Source organism: Periplaneta americana, chromosome 10 (genome assembly GCF_040183065.1).
Source record: "Periplaneta americana isolate PAMFEO1 chromosome 10, P.americana_PAMFEO1_priV1, whole genome shotgun sequence".
Taxonomy (NCBI): domain Eukaryota; kingdom Metazoa; phylum Arthropoda; class Insecta; order Blattodea; family Blattidae; genus Periplaneta; species Periplaneta americana.
In genome coordinates this window covers 78347677-78365760 of record NC_091126.1, presented here as the reverse complement: position 1 = coordinate 78365760, position 18084 = coordinate 78347677, and the positions used below count along the sequence as shown (strand labels likewise).

Here is an 18084-nt window from a genome sequence, read left to right as displayed (position 1 = left end):
TAATCTAATCTAATCTAATCTAGATTTTCGCGTGAAAATTATTGTTGGGTTCTGAATATAAGCAAACCCACCCCCAACCGTTTTCGTATCTCAGAGGACCGCGAACTTGAGTCCAAATCTCGATGATGGTGGAGCTGTATTTGTAATGTACAAAGCCAAAGTTATGAGGAGTTTTTCTCAGATTTTTCCCTCTTTATTCCACCAAAACTCTCTAAAATCCCCTATTATTATCATATCCGTCTCGAAAGAATACGGCATCACTTGTGTTTACGTGGCAGCGAATCGATCGTCCGCAATGGTGGATGTTCCTCACAGTTCTCCAAAAATCGGTAGCTAGCAATGGTAGTGGATTCTAGACTCATAGGTCTGCACAAGAGACACCGGAGGCCCACAGGCTCTTCCTCGCCTGGTGAATCATATAGATGATATATGTGAGACTGCCATCAGAGATGTGGTATGTGGGTTTGATGGCTGAAGAGGAATGGGTGGTGTGGTGGATGGTGATGCCGACTTAGGCGGGGAACACAATCGGCATGCAACTTATTCCATCACGGGTGCACAAAAAGTCTATTTGGGCTGAAGTTAAGTGTTTAGAATCTCTCCCGATAAGCACCGCTGTATGCCTACACTGCCCTACTGACAGAAGGGGTAACTGCCATCTAGTCAATTCTGAAACAATTGCACTAAAAGGATTATTCTTAGTGTAACATGTATGCAAATGCACATACCGCTTGATTCGACGGTATTTGGGAAGGCGGTCGCCTGCTACATGCGCCGTAGCATTTCTGGTATGTGACGTCACAAGCCTGTTCTGTAGAACCAATCGGAATCAGTCTGTAATAAGTACTTCCCTAGTTATTTGTTCACGTGTGTGTGTTTGAAGACATTGAATAAGTAAAACTAATATATACTGTGCGTGTAAGACAAATAAATGGGAGGAGAGACTGTAAAAAGATATCCTGCACTGGCAGGCGCGGAAGAAAGTGTTTAAGGTGTATAATTATTTTTAAAACGTTGACGAGCAGAACGCTGGCGGCCATAATAATACTGGCCGCAACGTTGTCAAAACGAAAGAAACTACTGTAGAAGCATGCGGTGTTGTTTTAAGAACCGTGCAAAGAATATTGTTAGTGAAGGAAAGAGGGTTTTTTGGTGTCGTTCTTACAATAATTAAAGGCTAAGGTCATTATTGTCTTTTGAGAATTTAAATTATCTCCTGCGCTATTGGTACCGCGCGCGCGCGTGAAGTACGATGTGGCAATGTTGTACGCTGTCTTGCTCTATCTGTCTCTCTCGACGCAAATGCTAACAGACGACCGCCTTTCCAATTGCCGTTGACTCTAGTTTTACATCATTTTTAAGGTATTTAGAGCTTCTATACGACCATAAAACTGTAGTATTAGGTGCAAAATATTCCACAGAATTGTATTTACATCATTATCTTATAGTTCATAAAATTTTCAGTTACCCCCTCGGTGCTTATTACAACAGTATAGCCTACTTATATACCTCTAAAATCTGAAAACGAGTTCAAATAAAAAATCCCGAAACAAATTTGGCGAAAACAAATTTTCGGTGTCAGGGACATTTGGGAGGACGAGTATTTCCGTGAAAATCCCTAAATGAACTTTTATTAGCATCACAATACTTGTACTTCGCGTAGTGAGAAAGTAAAAAACTGGGAAAAGAAAAAAAATGATTTTCAACGATACTGTCAGGCAGACCGAAAAAAAAAAGACAATACGTAAAAATAGTTGAAGGAGATGAAGAAGCAGAAGAAGAAGAAGAATCTAAGTGTATACTAATGGGATTTCAATACCATGTGGTAGTAACTATGACAATTTTATTACTTTCGTCCTGAGTCGAAGCGTCCATCTAGTTACTCGTAATTTTATTGTTCTGTTGGTGCAGCTGTCCGTTCTTTTACAGCTTTCCGGATTTAGCGTCGTCGTTTAAATGTCAGGTCTCACTATTTAACATTACCGTTAGGTAACATCCATTGCCAAGTGGACGTATTATTCCAGATTAGAACATGTGTTTTTAAAACCATGCACGGAATATTGTATGTATCGCAAAAGTGCTTGGACATCACTTGCGTATGAATTTAGAATCTTTTCGAAGCGAGGATCAGTGAATTGGAGAAAGTTTGTAGTCATCGATCTTAGCTCGGTTCTGATAACCCTCCCACGGAAACCCGAGGTGTGTCCGTGGAACGGTATTCTTACAATTGTTACTTGAGTAGGCCTATCTTCACATCAGAACCTGACCGTGCAGAGTGGGCATTGATTTTTTTTTTTATGGTTTCGGGGTTGCGGTGCAGATTTCTATTTCTCAACGTCTTCCATTTTCAGACAATTTTAATTTTAGACTATTTATATTGAATTTATTGCGAATTGCGGCAATAGTTCAGTGATGTGTCAATATCAGGTTAAGCACTTGTGGAGTTTATACATGTGGTTATTAAAATATTGAAGCGTATGATGGAATACGAAGTGTTCCAAAGTTTCAAAACTACTCTCTTTATTTTGCTATGGAGAAGGGGCCCGAAGGCTAGCACTACAACCTCCATTGAGCTTATTCTTCCTCTCATCACCTTTCGTAGAAATGATGTTAAAGCCCGAAAGGTCGCACCTTTGTGTATATAGATATTGTGACTCAGCTACGTAGTAGGCTACCATCTGTAAGCTGATTACAAGTCATTACGGTTCCGATGGAGTCCCGTCACAGTACCTACCATCCTCTATGAAAGCGTAACCTTTCTTCTCAGACTCCTGCAATCTGTCAGTCACAATATACAGGGTGGTTCACGCGGATTTACCGTCCCTTACGGAGCTTATTTCCAAAGATATTCTGAGCAAAAAATTCCATATAAACATTTGTCCTAATCTCAATATTTTCAGAATTATACTAATTTGAAATAGTTTGTAAAATACCATTACTCTTGTGTTTTAAGGGTAAGGGAATAATATAGATAAATAATGAACTATTCAGTAGTGAAATTTATTTAATGACTTAATATTCTGAAGCTAGAAATGTGTTGTGAATTCCATATTTGCTTGATACAGATTTTTTTTCGATTTTTAACTAAAAAAATTGCATTTTCTTACGCATTTATCACAACAATTGTTACAAATCACACCACTCTTGTTAATTCTTTAAGACTGTACATTAGGCTGCATAATTAAACTGTAAAGAATCAAGTACCTAAAGTCGTATGATTTGTAACAAATTTTGTGATAAGTGGGTAAGAATGATATAATTTTTAGTTAAAAATTGAAAAACAAAATCTGTACAAAGCAATTAACAACACATTTTTAGCTTCAGAACTCTAGCCAATTAAAGAAATGACACTTCTGAATAGTTCATTCTCTATTTGTAATATTTAATTACCCTTAAAACTAAATAACAAATGTATTTTACTAACAACTTCAAATTAGTGTAACTCTAAAAATATTAAGATTAGGACAAATGTTTATATGACATTTTTTGCTCAGAATGTCTTCGGTAATAAGCTCTGCAAGGGACGGTAAATCCTCTTGAACCACTCTGCATGTCATGTCACGCCGGCAACGTTTTCGGTAATGCTATATTTTAATGATGACAATGAATATTGAAATAGAAAATAACCGAGGAATGATGCAGGGGAACAGGACAACCCCGAGAAAATTCCTGAGAAATCCTAGGCTTGACCACCACAAATAAGAAACCGCTATCACCGTGATTCGAACTCGGGTCCGCAGATATCGCGAGCCAGTGATCTACTAACTGAGCTACCAAGGCGGCTTGGAACCTATTTAATTACTTTCATCTTCAAAATATTTTACTTTTAAGCGCCTTTCATCTACACTGATGTCAAAAAAAATGAAATCGATTATTTGAGAAGCTAGAGCCTGGCCCTACAGGTCATTAACTTTAAGTTTCGAGAAAACTGTAAATAAAACTCTCTGCAGCTTATAAATAGTGGTGGTGGTGGTGGTGGTGGTGGTGGTGGTGGTGGTGGTAGTAATGTTGGGTCCACCTCTGTGGAGTAACGATTTGCATGCCTGATCGAAGGAGCGAATTCGGGTTCAAATCCTGGTTGGGACAAGTTACGTGGTTGACAATTTTTCTGAGGTTTCCCTCAACCCATTAAGAGCAAATGCTGAGTAACGTTTTGGCGCTGGACCCTGGACTCATTTCGCCAGCATTATCACCTTTATCTCATTCAGACACTAGGCCTAGATAATCATAGCATAGGTTCTTACCTTTCTTGGGTAAATGTTTGACATGAATTGCAATATTTATAAATATTTTAAAGAAACATTTTATTGTAGTATTTGAGAGCGTCATGGCACCCTAAAGTTCATGGACATACGTTGTTTCTCAAATACCCGAAATTTCTGCAGTAAAATATATAAGAGTTTGTATTTATTTTGTGTGCGAATTCATGAGAACGAAAGCTATTTCAGTATAAGTTCAATACAGAATTTAAATTACGGTTTATTTAACGACGCTTGCAACTGCCGAGATTATATCAGGGTCGCCGGTGTGCCGGAATTTTTGTCCCGCAAGCGTTATTTTACATGCTAGTAAATCTACTGACATGAGCCTGTCGCATTTAAGCACACTTAAATGCCATCGACCGGGCTGGGATCGAACCCAAAACCTCGAACACAGAAGGCCAGCGCTATACCTACTACGCTACCCAGGTGGACCTTTAGTACAAAATATATTATTATCGTCCTTCATATTAGCAAATAAAAAGTAAGATTCTAGAACTCTTTAAAGTGAAAATACTGACAACATATTCAAGTCCCACACTAGGCTTACAGCTTCTCAAGTGCGTCATCTCAATTATGACTAGGCTAGGGAAATGTTCTTCATAATATCTATTGATTTCATCCTTTTCAGGGAAATACTGCCATGAAGTCATCACCTATAATAATGCGGACAAGTATGCTTCCTCTTACACACTTGCAAAATGCATGTATTAATGCGAGAAACACAAACTATTTTTGGCTAAAATGGACTTGTGTGATTTGTCAAATGAATGATTAAATTATTCTTTAAAATTCTGCGCTGTATGATCAGTGGTTTATTTATTTTTTTGTGAGGGATGGCATTTAGAGTGTGTAATAAAATAGCAAATCTTCGTTTCGGAACTATCTAGTTGATATTATTGAGAGGTGCGTGCTGGAAATGTACGGCAGCTGCGCGCGCTACCCGTGGGGCGTGTTCACGCGACTCAATCTAGCGCTGTTGGTTGCATCAGGCAGTTAGGGACGTCATTCCTCCCGCTGGCAAAGCAATTAAACAATGCAATGAAATATATAGTGGGACTTGGTACACAGCGTTCACTTCACAAGGTGGGAAAGCGTCCTAATAGGAATTGATCGTGTGCGTACACACTACAGAACAAGACCAACCTGAAGATGTTTTCATAGAGAGGTAAGTTTGCCTATATCAACGAAGACTTGTGTAGGGCTTGCATTGCCTGTCAGACGTACAGAACTGTCAGTCTGAAGCGCGGTCGGCATGTGGAAATAAAATATTATTTAATAGAAATTCTACTGCAAAACTATTTCTACTTGTACAGAAACAAACTTTGGGCCGTCTGAGTTTTCCAAGTTCCAGTTTTAACATACTGCGCATGGTCAGTAGCGCTTGCTGAGCATGCGCAGAATGTTATAATTGAAACAAGGACAATTCAGGTGGCCCAAATATTTTTACTGGGTCTGTAGATTGTTACACACGGAACAATGTTAGCCGAGCAAATGTTTCCTGGTTCAAATTTCGAATCGGCCAAGTGGAATCTGTGCCTTTTTCCTACAGGTCTTCAAAATTTATCGATTAACAACCACATCCAATTACTACTACTACTACTACTACTACTACTACTACTACTACTACTACTACTACTACTACTACTACTACTACTACCACCCTACTACTATTATTAGTACTACTACTCTACCACTACTACTACTACTACTACTAGTACTACTACTACCCTACCACTACTACCTCTATTACTTCTACTACCACTACCCTACTACTACTACTACTACTACTACTACTACTACTACTACTACTACTACTACTACTACCACCACCACTACCCTACCACTACTAGTACTAGTACTACTACTACCACCATTACTACTACTACTACTACTACTACTACTACTACTACTACTACTACTACTACTACTACTACTACTACTACCCAGCCACCGGCGTGGTTCAGTCGGTTAAAGTGCTTGGCTGCCGAACTGAATTTGCGCTCGAGCGCGAGTTCGATCCCCGCTTGGACTGATTACCTGATTTGGTTTTTTCGAGGTTTTCCCCAACCATAACGTGAATGCCAAGTAATCTATGGCGAATCCTCGGCATCATCTTGCCAAATACCACCAATCTCATCACCAATCTCATCGACGCTAAATAACCTCGTAGTTGATACAGCATCGTTAAATAACCAACTAGAAAAAACCACTACCCTACCACTACTAGTACTACTACTACTACCACCAACCCACCAACATTACTTTCTAATTGGTTATTTTACAATGCTTTATCAACTGCTATGGTTGTCTAGAGTCTGAATGAGTTAAAGATGATAATACCGGCGAAATGAGTTCAGGGTCCAGCGCCGAAAGCTATTCAGCATTTGCTCTTAATGAGTTGAGGGAAACCCCAGAAAAATCGTCAACCAAGTAACTTGTCCCCTACCAGGATTTGAGCCCGGATTCGCTCGTTCGATCTGGCATGCAAATCATTACTCCACAGCGGTGGACCCAGCATTACTACTGTCACTACTAACATCACCATCACTACTGCTGCTGCTGCTGCTACTACTACTACTACTACTACTACTACTACTACTACTACTACTACTACTACTACTACTACTACCACCACCACCACTACCACTACTACTGTCACCACCATCACCATCCTCATCATGCTTTTCATGTAGTCCACCCTAACATGGTGATACCTGTATATTGTAATGCACTGTTGCAGCCCCCCACTTGTTACTAATTACAAACATATCAAACGAGAGGTCCAGGACGAATTAGTAGGAAAATGTGCGTCCTGGACCTCTTGAATGTTATATTTGTAACAAGTGGGAGGTGGATTACAACTGTGTATTATAATATAGGTACAGGTAAGCATCAAACGATTTTTAATTTGAAAATATTTGTGACTCCAAACTAAAGCCATGTGTTTATCACAATACACATCTAACACAAGCCAGTGAAATAAAAGAAAATTGTCTTCGTTGGTATAGTTTTTCTGGAGAAATACCTCCCTTTGAATTAATAATAATAATAATAATAATAATAATAATAATAATGGTTTATTTAACCTGGTAGAGTTAAGGCCGTACGGCCTTCTCCAACACTCAACCAGGAGTACTGAGTTGGCGAATTAATGTGAAATAAGTTTCTCGATTTTGGGATATTAAATACCAAAACTCTTCTAGACATATTTGGAAGGATATAAAATGAAATCAGTGTGAGTATTTCAGCGGAATGAACACTAGCCTATTTGTTAACAGTTTTCTTAGAAATATTATTGAATAAGTGATTTTCTGTCATTGAGCGTATGCAGACCAAAAATTGATCTCAGTGATCTAGTTGCGAACTGCAATCGACAAGGTATTTTTGAACGGTTTGTAATTTAGGAACCTAAGGAATTTTTTCTGTATCAACTCAATTGAATGAACGTTGTTTTTGCAGCGAGGATCCCAAATTAATGTAGCGTATTCAAACTTGATTCCAGGTCATTATAAAAGGAAACAAAAGAAAAAACCTGGAGGTTGCGCGAATATTTTTAAATTAAAAATCTCAGTGATTCGTAAGAAGAATTAATAATTGTTATAATATGGGGTTTGAAATTTTTGTTCTTAAATTCGAAACCCAAATTAGTTAGTTATTAATTTAATTAGACAGTAAAACACACACGATATACAAGTTGCTATAAATTAACATTCAGACGTGGAAAGGGGTGAAGTCAAGTTGATAACGTGAAGGGAAAGTGGACACACAAGCTGACGAGTCGGCAACTCAGATTCTGCTTCACCGTCAAGTCACAACTTGACTGTCTCGACCATGTCAGACAGGGAAAGTGGAAGGAAAGTCGACTTGCTTCAAGTACTTGACTCGTGTAAACTTTCCCCGTCCGAATCAGTCTTAACAAATGGACAAGAACCTATGTTCAGTTACGCGTTATTAGTAGGGACAAAGTTCTCACATCTAGAGAGGAAACGCCCAACTCTTGCTTACGAGTATAGTAATACATCCAAATGAATTTTATTTATATTAAATTCCGCCACTATAACGCATTGGTGACGTCTTGTATATAGACAGAAGTAGAAAGAAGGAAACAAACCTCTGACTGTTGCCGGAGGCGTGGACCAGGTAAACAGAGCTTACTCGATTTCCACCCCCTATTTTACATTCTACGTTTCCGCTACAATGTCATTGCAGTTAAAGAATGCGTCTTCCCTAGCGAGAATAGGAAGCGACTAGAGTTGAACAACGATCGAGAAAGAAAGACTAACAGCGCCCGCAAAGTCGAGAACCTACACGACATTATTGCCTACGTCGCGTCGTTGGCTGTTTGTGAGTAAATCAAGCAAACGTTCGAGACATCGGGAGTAGTAAACTCTCGAACGTCAAGCAGCCTTGAATCGTCACAGTTGTTTTATACCAGACTGAACTTTTATCTGTTTTTGGCAACTGTTATATATGTATATAAACAATCAACATAATCTCTACCTTTCAGTGTAGGCTATAATAATCCGTTCCCAAAACTTTATGTAATTACTAGGCCCCTATTAAAAAGCTAGGATTTTTTTTTTCGTATGTTTGAGATCAAGTGTACAATCTCAAGTAAAAAAATATATATTGACGATTTATTTAACGTTATCTTCTATGTTTCTTAGGAATGCAAATTTATTTGATAATTTTCTTTTCCATTTATATAACCATAGGTAATATATAATAATACAACCAGAACATTTTGATAACTGTGTGATACTGTTTTATTTTGTCTTTTTGTGTCAGTTAAACATCTCTGATGTTATTTATTTCAATGATGCATGTTACTCAAAGTTACGAAATCTTTCCACGCCGACCAAATGCTATTTCGAGAATGATGAGCAAGACTGGAAGCGCACGAGAGTTACGAGACGAGACTCGAAAGACAAATGCAACGAACACAGCGAGCGAGAGCGGCAGTTAGTTTTGTTCATCTCTAGAAGCAACATTTGCTAAAGCACTGCACTAGTTAAGAGCTCTAGCGAGGAGAGTAAGTCTGTGCGCACCCTTATGGGCCAAGAACGAATCTCTTAAAATTGGTATATCTATAGAAAGAACTGGTGTCTGAGTTGACGTGTCGGGATTTAAACTGGTTAGTTCGCACCCACTAGTCACTGGGGAGAGGGGCAGTGTAATCACAGAGCCCAGATGTCGATATTGTGGTCCACTTTGATCCTAGTGCAAATATTTACAGTGAGATGGCCACAACAGAGGCCGATCAACTGGTCGCTTTCATCCTATATCTGGGTTACACCTGTTAACCACGCCGGCAACTCACTCTCGTGCTTTATCGATGAGTGGGATAGGTCTAGGACAGAGCTGATAAAATTTAACTTATCTCTCCAGGTATCTCGCCGATAAAATATCGTAATCTCTGTTTTCTTAAATCTTCGTTTCTTTTAAGTTTGTTTTCTTACCTATACCTAATTAATTACTTACAACACATTGGTGTCCGGTCCATATAAAAGTGTTAATTCTCAAAGCCTACTTAAACTCCCCAAGTGTTCTTGAAGAGTGCCAAAACAATCTACATGTCTTTGTTTTCCTTAAATCCGTCTCATGGCTTGTTCTTCTTCTTCTTCTTCTTCTTCTTCTTCTTCTTCTTCTCTGACATTTATTAGAGAGCTTGGATTAAATTCTTACGGAATGGGTTCACCATAACAATGGACTTCAGTTTTTTTCTTCTTTTTTATCTGTTTTCCTTTGTTTTACTTACACTAATACAAACACAACACCCATGCCCGAGGCGGGACTCGAACTCACAACCCTTCGGACCAAGCGATAGAGACATGCCGTGCCCCTACCGCTTGAGCCATCCGGGCCGGCATAGTTAAGATACTACTGTTCTCCAACCAGGAGATAAATCGTGAAAGGAATGTGCTTACAATTGCGTCATCTATTGGAGCGAAGTAGATAGATAATATTAAAGTTATAACGTCAGTTTAAAAGTCATGCGCTCTCCTGCATATGTTATTCCCTGTATGGAGGGATTAAAAGACCAAGAGATTAGCCGTGATCTAATTTTGTGATTAGAGTAGTATAAAAATGTGTATATCAGTGTTATTGTTTGTGCTGTGAGACTTAGCCAATTGAGATACGAGTACCCACGTGTCATGACATGACATCTTATGACATCAACATTCATTCACAGCATCACCCCGCTCCCTCTCATTCCCAGGAAACTTTCTCGTGGTTGGAGTAGAGTATAGAACACAACATCTACAAAATAATTCCTTACATATTGAAGAATAGAGCCTGTGTCATGGCCTTTTTTACCTTCATACAGAGGGGCCCAAAGGCTAGCACCGCACTTCAAGGCTTATTGTGCCTTACCACTCTATTTTGTGGGACTGGTTGTTGAAGTGCGAATAGTCGCTCACCTGTAGGTACTGTGACTCAGCTATGTGGTGCTATCTCTCGATTCTAGCCATGTAGGCTCAAGGTTCAGTGAAGTCCCGCTAGAGCGCCCCTTCACTTCTTAAGTAGCCTCCTCAGATTGATGCCATATGTTCGCCAGTCAATAATACATCCAGTTGTACCATGTTAGTAGATGCTATTGGAATGATAATAATGAATATTGAAATGGAGTGACGGTACATTGATGGAGGGAAGCAGGAGAACCCACGGTTCTTATATGGAAGGCAACAGCAAAATTTGTCTTAATAACTTGTAAAACACATCTAACTTTTCTTATGAATATTAATTCTTAATTGTTTTGGTTGACGATACTTTTCATTATGGTCCCAACCATTTCTATCAAATGTGGACCAAACATTCTTGTGTTAATTATTTCAGTATTCTTGTGGTTACTTGCTTTTTGCCAAATGCTAATACTCAAACATATAACATGTGGTGTATCCTGAAGAAATAATATCTCCAAATATGTGGAAAGCAGTTAATCATTTCAAAGCTTTTGTTAGATTATGAAATAACATCACATAATGCTGTAAAAATTAATTTTCTAAGTGTGAAGATTTACAGAGTGTAAAATTCACTTAGCACAGAGTTGGCTTAGAAAAATTAAAGGAAACAGTATGTAATCATACCAGGAGCTCCGAAACAAAATTCGAGAGTGGTTAAAACCTTAATTTTATTTTTCTTTCCTTAGTATTTCTGATTTACCACTATCAGAATTATCAGATGATTTTGCAGAATTAATATCATAGGGAGCCACCGGCGTAGCTCTGTCGGCTAAGGCGTTTGCCTGCCGATCTGGAGTTGCGTTTGGGCGCGTGTTCGAATCCCTCTTGGGCTGATTACCTGGTTGGGTTTTTTCCGAGGTTTTCCCCAACCGCAAGGCAAATGTCAGGTAATCTATGGCGAATCTTCGGACTCGTCTCGCTATCATCAACCCATCGACGCTGAATAACCTCGTAGTTGATACAGCGTCGTTAAATAACCAAGTTAAAAAAATAAATCATAGACTCCTCCTGATAGTGAATAATTTGAATTTCCTCATTATATTCTTCTTCTTAGGCATCAACTTGTTCCGTCTTCACAATGTTATTGTCACTGTTTCCCTGGGCGACCTACATCACTCTTTCCTCTTGGTCTGTAATTGGTTATTATTGCAGATTTTCTTTTGCTATTTATTTTTTTAAATGTTGTTTCTGTTCTTCTCTTTGCTCATCTAACTTGTCGTTGAGATTATATATGGGCTTATTATTAAGCTCTTGTCATATGTCTTCATATCTTATTAAATCCCTTCTTGTGTATACATTATTATACGTTTCATTATATTCTGGAAAACTATATTGGAATATCAACTTTTCCCACTGAAGTATGGATAGAAGCACCATAATTTCGAACTGTAGAAACTATAGACGCGGCAGATTGTTACCACAATGACTGCAGCATGAATTTTGTAAAACATATCCACCTATTTTCACCGTCATAGATGTATTAAAAGGAAACATTGACTACATTATGAGATACTAAAAATGCAATAAATAGAAATGGGAAATGCGGAAAGAAAAGCGGAACAAAAATAGGTGAGGACAGATTTAAATTTTCGTTACAGTGTTGTCACGCGACGAAATGAAAATATTTGTGCTGAAATAAAAAAAAAATTGAAGTGTGACGAACTGACCAACTGCCATATTTATTTTATTGTACTTTTAATCTGGACAGTATGTATTTCAACCTTCTGCGTTTCTTAGCTCTTTTCTTGAGTATATCATTTTCATTCACAAGAACTTTCTAATGTATGTATGTATGTACAGACTTTGACATGGAAATTGGTCGCTGTTCAGAGACTAAGTCCCACCTCAGAATAGCTCGGGAATCTTTGTGTACTCTCTATTTGCACTCGCGGGTTTAATATAGAGAGACTTGAACCCAGGCCTTTGACACGAGTTGAAGGACCTCTACCGCTAAGCCATAAAGGCTTCGTAGGAAATATGTCATTTCGTGACATACAAATATGTCCCTGCTACTACTTGGTTTCATCCATGACGCTTTATTTGTGTCGTTTTGACGGTGAATCGCGGGTTAATCCGAATGACACTTTGATAAATTCACGCATAGAAGAGCGACCATTTTCCGTGTCAACGGATGTAATTACAGCTGTCAAAAAAAAAAGTGACCGCTTTCTAGAATCGGAGTTCCTTTCAGGTTATCTTTGCTACAATTCGGAGACAGGCGATGTTATAATATGTTGTTGGACCACGTGACCTGATATCTACAGTTATAATTGAAGTGTTCTGCATGTTACTATTGTAGAGTGGTGATAGCATTCCGGGCTGGTATTCATGTGGTCGTGCGTTCGAACACAATCTAGTGCTTTCTATGTTTTTTTTAAGAGAGAGAGAAAATATAATTGCTCCTATTTCTTGTATCACTGTTTTAGTAATTAATATCAGATTCACGAATATATTATGCCATGACTTTATCACTATTTATTACAACATTATGGCTGCAAATGGAAAGAAAGAAAGATATTTATTCTCAACAAAAATATTTTTCATGGCATAAACAAAACAAACTTACTGGTTTCTGCCTTAGAAAATTCAAACAATTAAAGGTTAAAAAAAAAAAAAAACAAAAACCCATGATTCAATATTCAGTCCATCTTCCTCCCTTCTCGATCACATCTTGCAGTCGAATGGACATGGAATCGATTAGTCTTTTCAAATAACGACTGTTCTCAGCCACGGCATCCTAGGCATCCTGGACGAGCTTACACAAATCATGATAACGTCTTGGAGGAGAATTGGGGCATTTTTTCCGCATATGCTTATTTACTTGTTTCCACATATTTTCCAAAGTGTTCTAGTCCGGAGAGCGACGAGGCCAGTCTATAAGTTCGATATCCTGTCTCCTCGCAAACCAGTCTCGAATCAATTGAGATGTGTGGACTGGATTATTATCCTGCTGAAATTAAAGAATTCCAGCAGGATACAACAACCTAGCATAAAGAACCATATAGCGTTCCAGCAACCTTTGATATTTCTGCTGGTTAAATTTCCCGCTAATGATATGTGCCCACTCCACGACGAGAAATCCACCCCCAAACCGACACAGGCACTCTACCACTGCGGGCACGAATGGCAGCGTTTATGTGGTCGAATCGTTTGCCAGGAGGACAATATACAAGAATGGGTCTTTCCTTTATAGTAGAAAAGGTGACTTCATCAGAAAAGATTACCATTTTTTCAATTCCGATTACCATTTTCCACTGCATAGACTAGACGCCCTTCTACAGTATATGCTCCTCCTTATCAACGTCCCTAGGAATAGCACGTCGAGATTTCAAAATGGCGGTCCTTAAACGATTTCTCACGGTCTGGTCGTGACCAGGGAAATTAACAACTGCCTTCAAAGTAGCAGCGGTATGAAAGGGATTCCTTTCAACCTCTGCCACTAATCTGGTGTCCTGTTGTGGTGTTGAAATTTTCCTTCTACTACTTCCAGCTTTCCTGCTAAAAATTTCCGGAAGTCGATAATTTTGCACACTTTCTGAAACATGGAAACACTCACCTGCCTCTGATGCCGAAATCCAAGGTGAATCACAGCCCGTATTACGCTTTCTTTCGTTCCTGCACCTCTTTGTCGAGCCATATCAGTTAAAGTCGCAGGCAGAAATGGAGTTGTGGTTTCCTCGAAGAGTCTTCTCTACCTAGGTCTTAAAATAATGACAAAGCATTCACTATGATAAAAATGTACATTTTTCAATTAGACAGTAATAATATAAATACATGTTAGAGTCTTATTAATAACTATATCATTTGCAGACACAAATTGCACAGAGTTAAAAAAAAAATATAGTTCATAATCTCGATCTCGGAACCGTAATTTGTTTTCGAAAGACCTACATTGAACTGTATCCACACAATACGCCCTTAATCATTGCTTTAGTTATAGTTACAAATACTACTGCTACTGCAGCTGCTACTACAGCTACAAATATTATTGTCATAAACGTAACCTTTTTATATCATTATTAAATATTCCGAATATAATCTAATTGAATGTTAAGTTACAGTGTTTCTGAAAATGCATTGGATTACATCAGTACCAAGTAAATGCCGTAGCTCAGTCGAAAGAACGTCGGAATTTAGATATCAACGTATCAGGTTCAAATCCTCTTCACTCCTCTTCATTTTGTTGTGTTACAGGATAGTATAATGTAATAATATTAAAATGAAAAACTAACATTAGTATTATGCAGCTGTATTGTTTCAAACCTAACATTACATGTATATTATTTATATAGCTAAAGAACGATAACAGGACATAAATGATAACTTGAATATTATTTATATCACTAAAGAACGATAACAGAATACAAATGAAACTTGAATATTATTTATATCGCTAACGAACGATAACAAACTAAAATGATAACTTCAACAAGTCTCGAACTCATAACCTTCGAATCATTAAGCGAGCACTCTACCGCTGCTCTACGAGACGCAGATATCGAATGACTCTTGCTTAAACATCATAGTTCCGAAACTGCTTCAAATCTACAAGCGCATGCATCGTGTAACATCATCGTGATCTGAAGTGGTCTTAGAATATATTCGCAATTCACGAGTGCGGTCACTTTAATGATAGCTGTATATGAGTACTAATGCATTAAGGAGATTCTCTCCTGTTATTTCTAAGGTAGGCCTATATTTTCTTAGTGATGAAAATTACCTTATCAGAATTACGGGTAGTTACAGGGAGAGCTGCCAATGTTGTGAACAGGTTGTGTATTACTGTAACAATGTTGCAGAGCTTCAACAGCGTCTCGTCGGCCTGGGCAGCGCAGTTGGTATAGCACTAAAGAACTCCTGCGGGACAAAATTTCGGCACACCGGCGACGCTGATATAACCTCGGCAGTTGCGAGCTTCGTTAAATAAAACATAACATTTAACAGCGTTTCGTTTTCTTTCTTTCTTTCTTTCTGGGGCTCTGGCTGTGGGGAGAGGTTCATCTCCAAAACCCTTCCCCTCGCTGCGCCAGTGAATATAAAAAAATAAGTAATAATAAATTTAAATTAAATTATGGTTTATTTAACGACGCTCGCAACTGCAGAGGTTGTATCAGCGTTGCTGGTGTGCCAGAATTTTGTCCCGCAGGAGTTCTTTTACATGCCAGTAAATCTATTGACATGAGCCTGTCGCATTTAAACACTCTTAAATGCCTTAGACCTCGGCCGGGATCGAACCCACAACCTCGAGCATAGAAGGCTAGCGCTATACGAACTACGCTAGTGAGGGCGATAATAATAATAATAATAATAATTATTATTATTATGATTATTATTATTATGATTATTATTATATTATTATTATTATTATTATTATTATTATTATTATTATTATTATTATTATTATTATTATTATTAACTTATATGTAGATCCCTTAGGTCGTTCCGGAAAACAAGGCGCCATTTGTGTTTACACAACACCAAAGCGGCTGTCTGTCGTGGTGGGTTTTCTTCCCGGTTTGTACAAATATTGGTAGACGGCAGTCGAAATTGAATCGGTTATTTCGAAAACATAATATGTACAGTTCTGAGAAAACTACTTTAGTTGCATTTACTACATTAATCAAACTAAAAGTCCATTTCTTATTCATTTATATAGGTGAAATAATGTGACTAATTTTATGATTCTTAACAACAGTATGTTATAGGAAAGAGTAAAGAGCATTCTGGTTGAAAAACGTAACATGCGCGAAAATATCACATGTTAGTTTTTTAAATAACCGATTTAATTGACTTTAGACTACTCATAGATCTGCAGAAAGGAAACCGAGACCTTAGGCTCTCACCTCTTAATGCGTATATAATGGCTCAGGCTGACATATATGAAGTACAGAGATTATCACTAGAGGTACGGTTTTCGGACTCCGTCCCTGGGGAGGAATGCGTGATGCTGAGACTGGTAGATAGGCCAGTTAAGCCTTGGTTTTTAACAGTCACGCAATGATGCATGCGTGAACCTGGTGCGGTACAACGTGAAACCAAAAGTTTGAAGTGTGCGTGTGAGTGGCGCGCACTGTCGTGGTTTTTAACAGACCGTCATTCTGTGCATCTAGCGAGGAGTATCATGAAATTCTCCCGTTTCGTGTTGACATGGATCCACTTGTTGCCTTGTTGGCTGTTGCTTCAAGAGGAGAATGAAGATGTTAATGATTTAAGATTTGGCCTACCTGTTTTTTATGCAACTGAAGGTGCCAGAAATATTTTCAATAAAAGGATAGGCTTCATTTTAAAGCATTTTCTTGGAAATTCTGTCTTGTACGACTATTGCTAACGTCATAAATAAGAGGAAAACTACACACACAATCTGTTAATAATTTCTCTTCAAACTGTTTTTTTGGAACTCATAATACAAAGACGAATGTTGTAGGCCTACAATAAAAGATAAAGGTAAAGGTATCCCCGTAATATGCCATGAAGGCACTTGGGGGGCATGGAGGTAGAGCCCCATGCTTTCCATGACCTCTACAATACAAGAACAATATTTTATAACATCTCCAATCTGTTATAAAGAGTATGATTGTACCATTACTTGGGGTAGGAATTAAATGCACTATAAAATAGTATTGCTAGCCCGTATAATATTTAACCACAACCCCATACGCGTATGATATCAGATGTTTTTGGATACTTAGTTCTGGTGTGGGAAACAATGCATATGTCCAATGACAGAAACCTTTAAAGAAGACGAAACAAATTTAAGCACATGTTGACAACCGCTGTAACGGTCAATTGCACGTGTGAAGGGCTAGGCGCGCAATTGAGTAGGCGAATACTTGCCTCCTTTAGGTATTATTTGATATTATTGGACTCTTTAAACTTCGTGACTCTGTAAACCACGCTTTCTCAACCGTAAAGTGTACCTTGCTTACCCAAATAAAACTATCACGAAATTAACCGTGTTACGAAATTAGCCAGCCACCGGCCACCGGGTGGCTCAGTTGGTTAAGGCGCTTGCCTGCCGTTCTGAAGTTACGTTCGGGCGCGGGTTCGATCCCCGCTTGGGCTTATTATCTGGTTGTGTTTTTTCTGAGGTTTTTCCCAACCGTAAGGTGAATGCCAGGTAATCTATGGCGAATCCTCAGCCTCATCTTGCCAAATACCATCTCGCTATCACCAATCTCATCAACGCTAAATGAAGGGTTCAGAGCCATAGTAGACCAGACGCCATATATTGAAAACAGAGAAAACAAGGGTCAAAATTAAGTGCTTGCCATAATTCAATGAAATATATAACAAGTAATATAAAGTATACATATAAAAACTAAATGATATGTCAATCTTCATTAAAATGTCGTGTTCAC

At 38.4% G+C, this 18084-nt stretch overlaps 1 protein-coding gene across 6 annotated transcripts in view; it reads left to right on the top strand.

The window, feature by feature from the left end:
* The window catches only part of LOC138707810 (serine/threonine-protein kinase NIM1), a 918589-nt gene that overhangs the window by 145951 nt on the left and 754554 nt on the right, over positions 1 to 18084 (top strand). Inside the window, exon 1 of one of the 6 annotated variants that reach the window (XM_069837754.1) lies at positions 5279 to 5427. The exons of 4 other annotated variants lie outside the window; for them this stretch is intronic. The gene's annotated coding sequence lies outside the window, so the exon portion shown is untranslated. Of the gene's footprint in view, positions 1 to 5278; positions 5428 to 18084 lie in introns of those variants that run through there. One more of the 6 variants, XM_069837751.1, reaches the window with a different exon arrangement.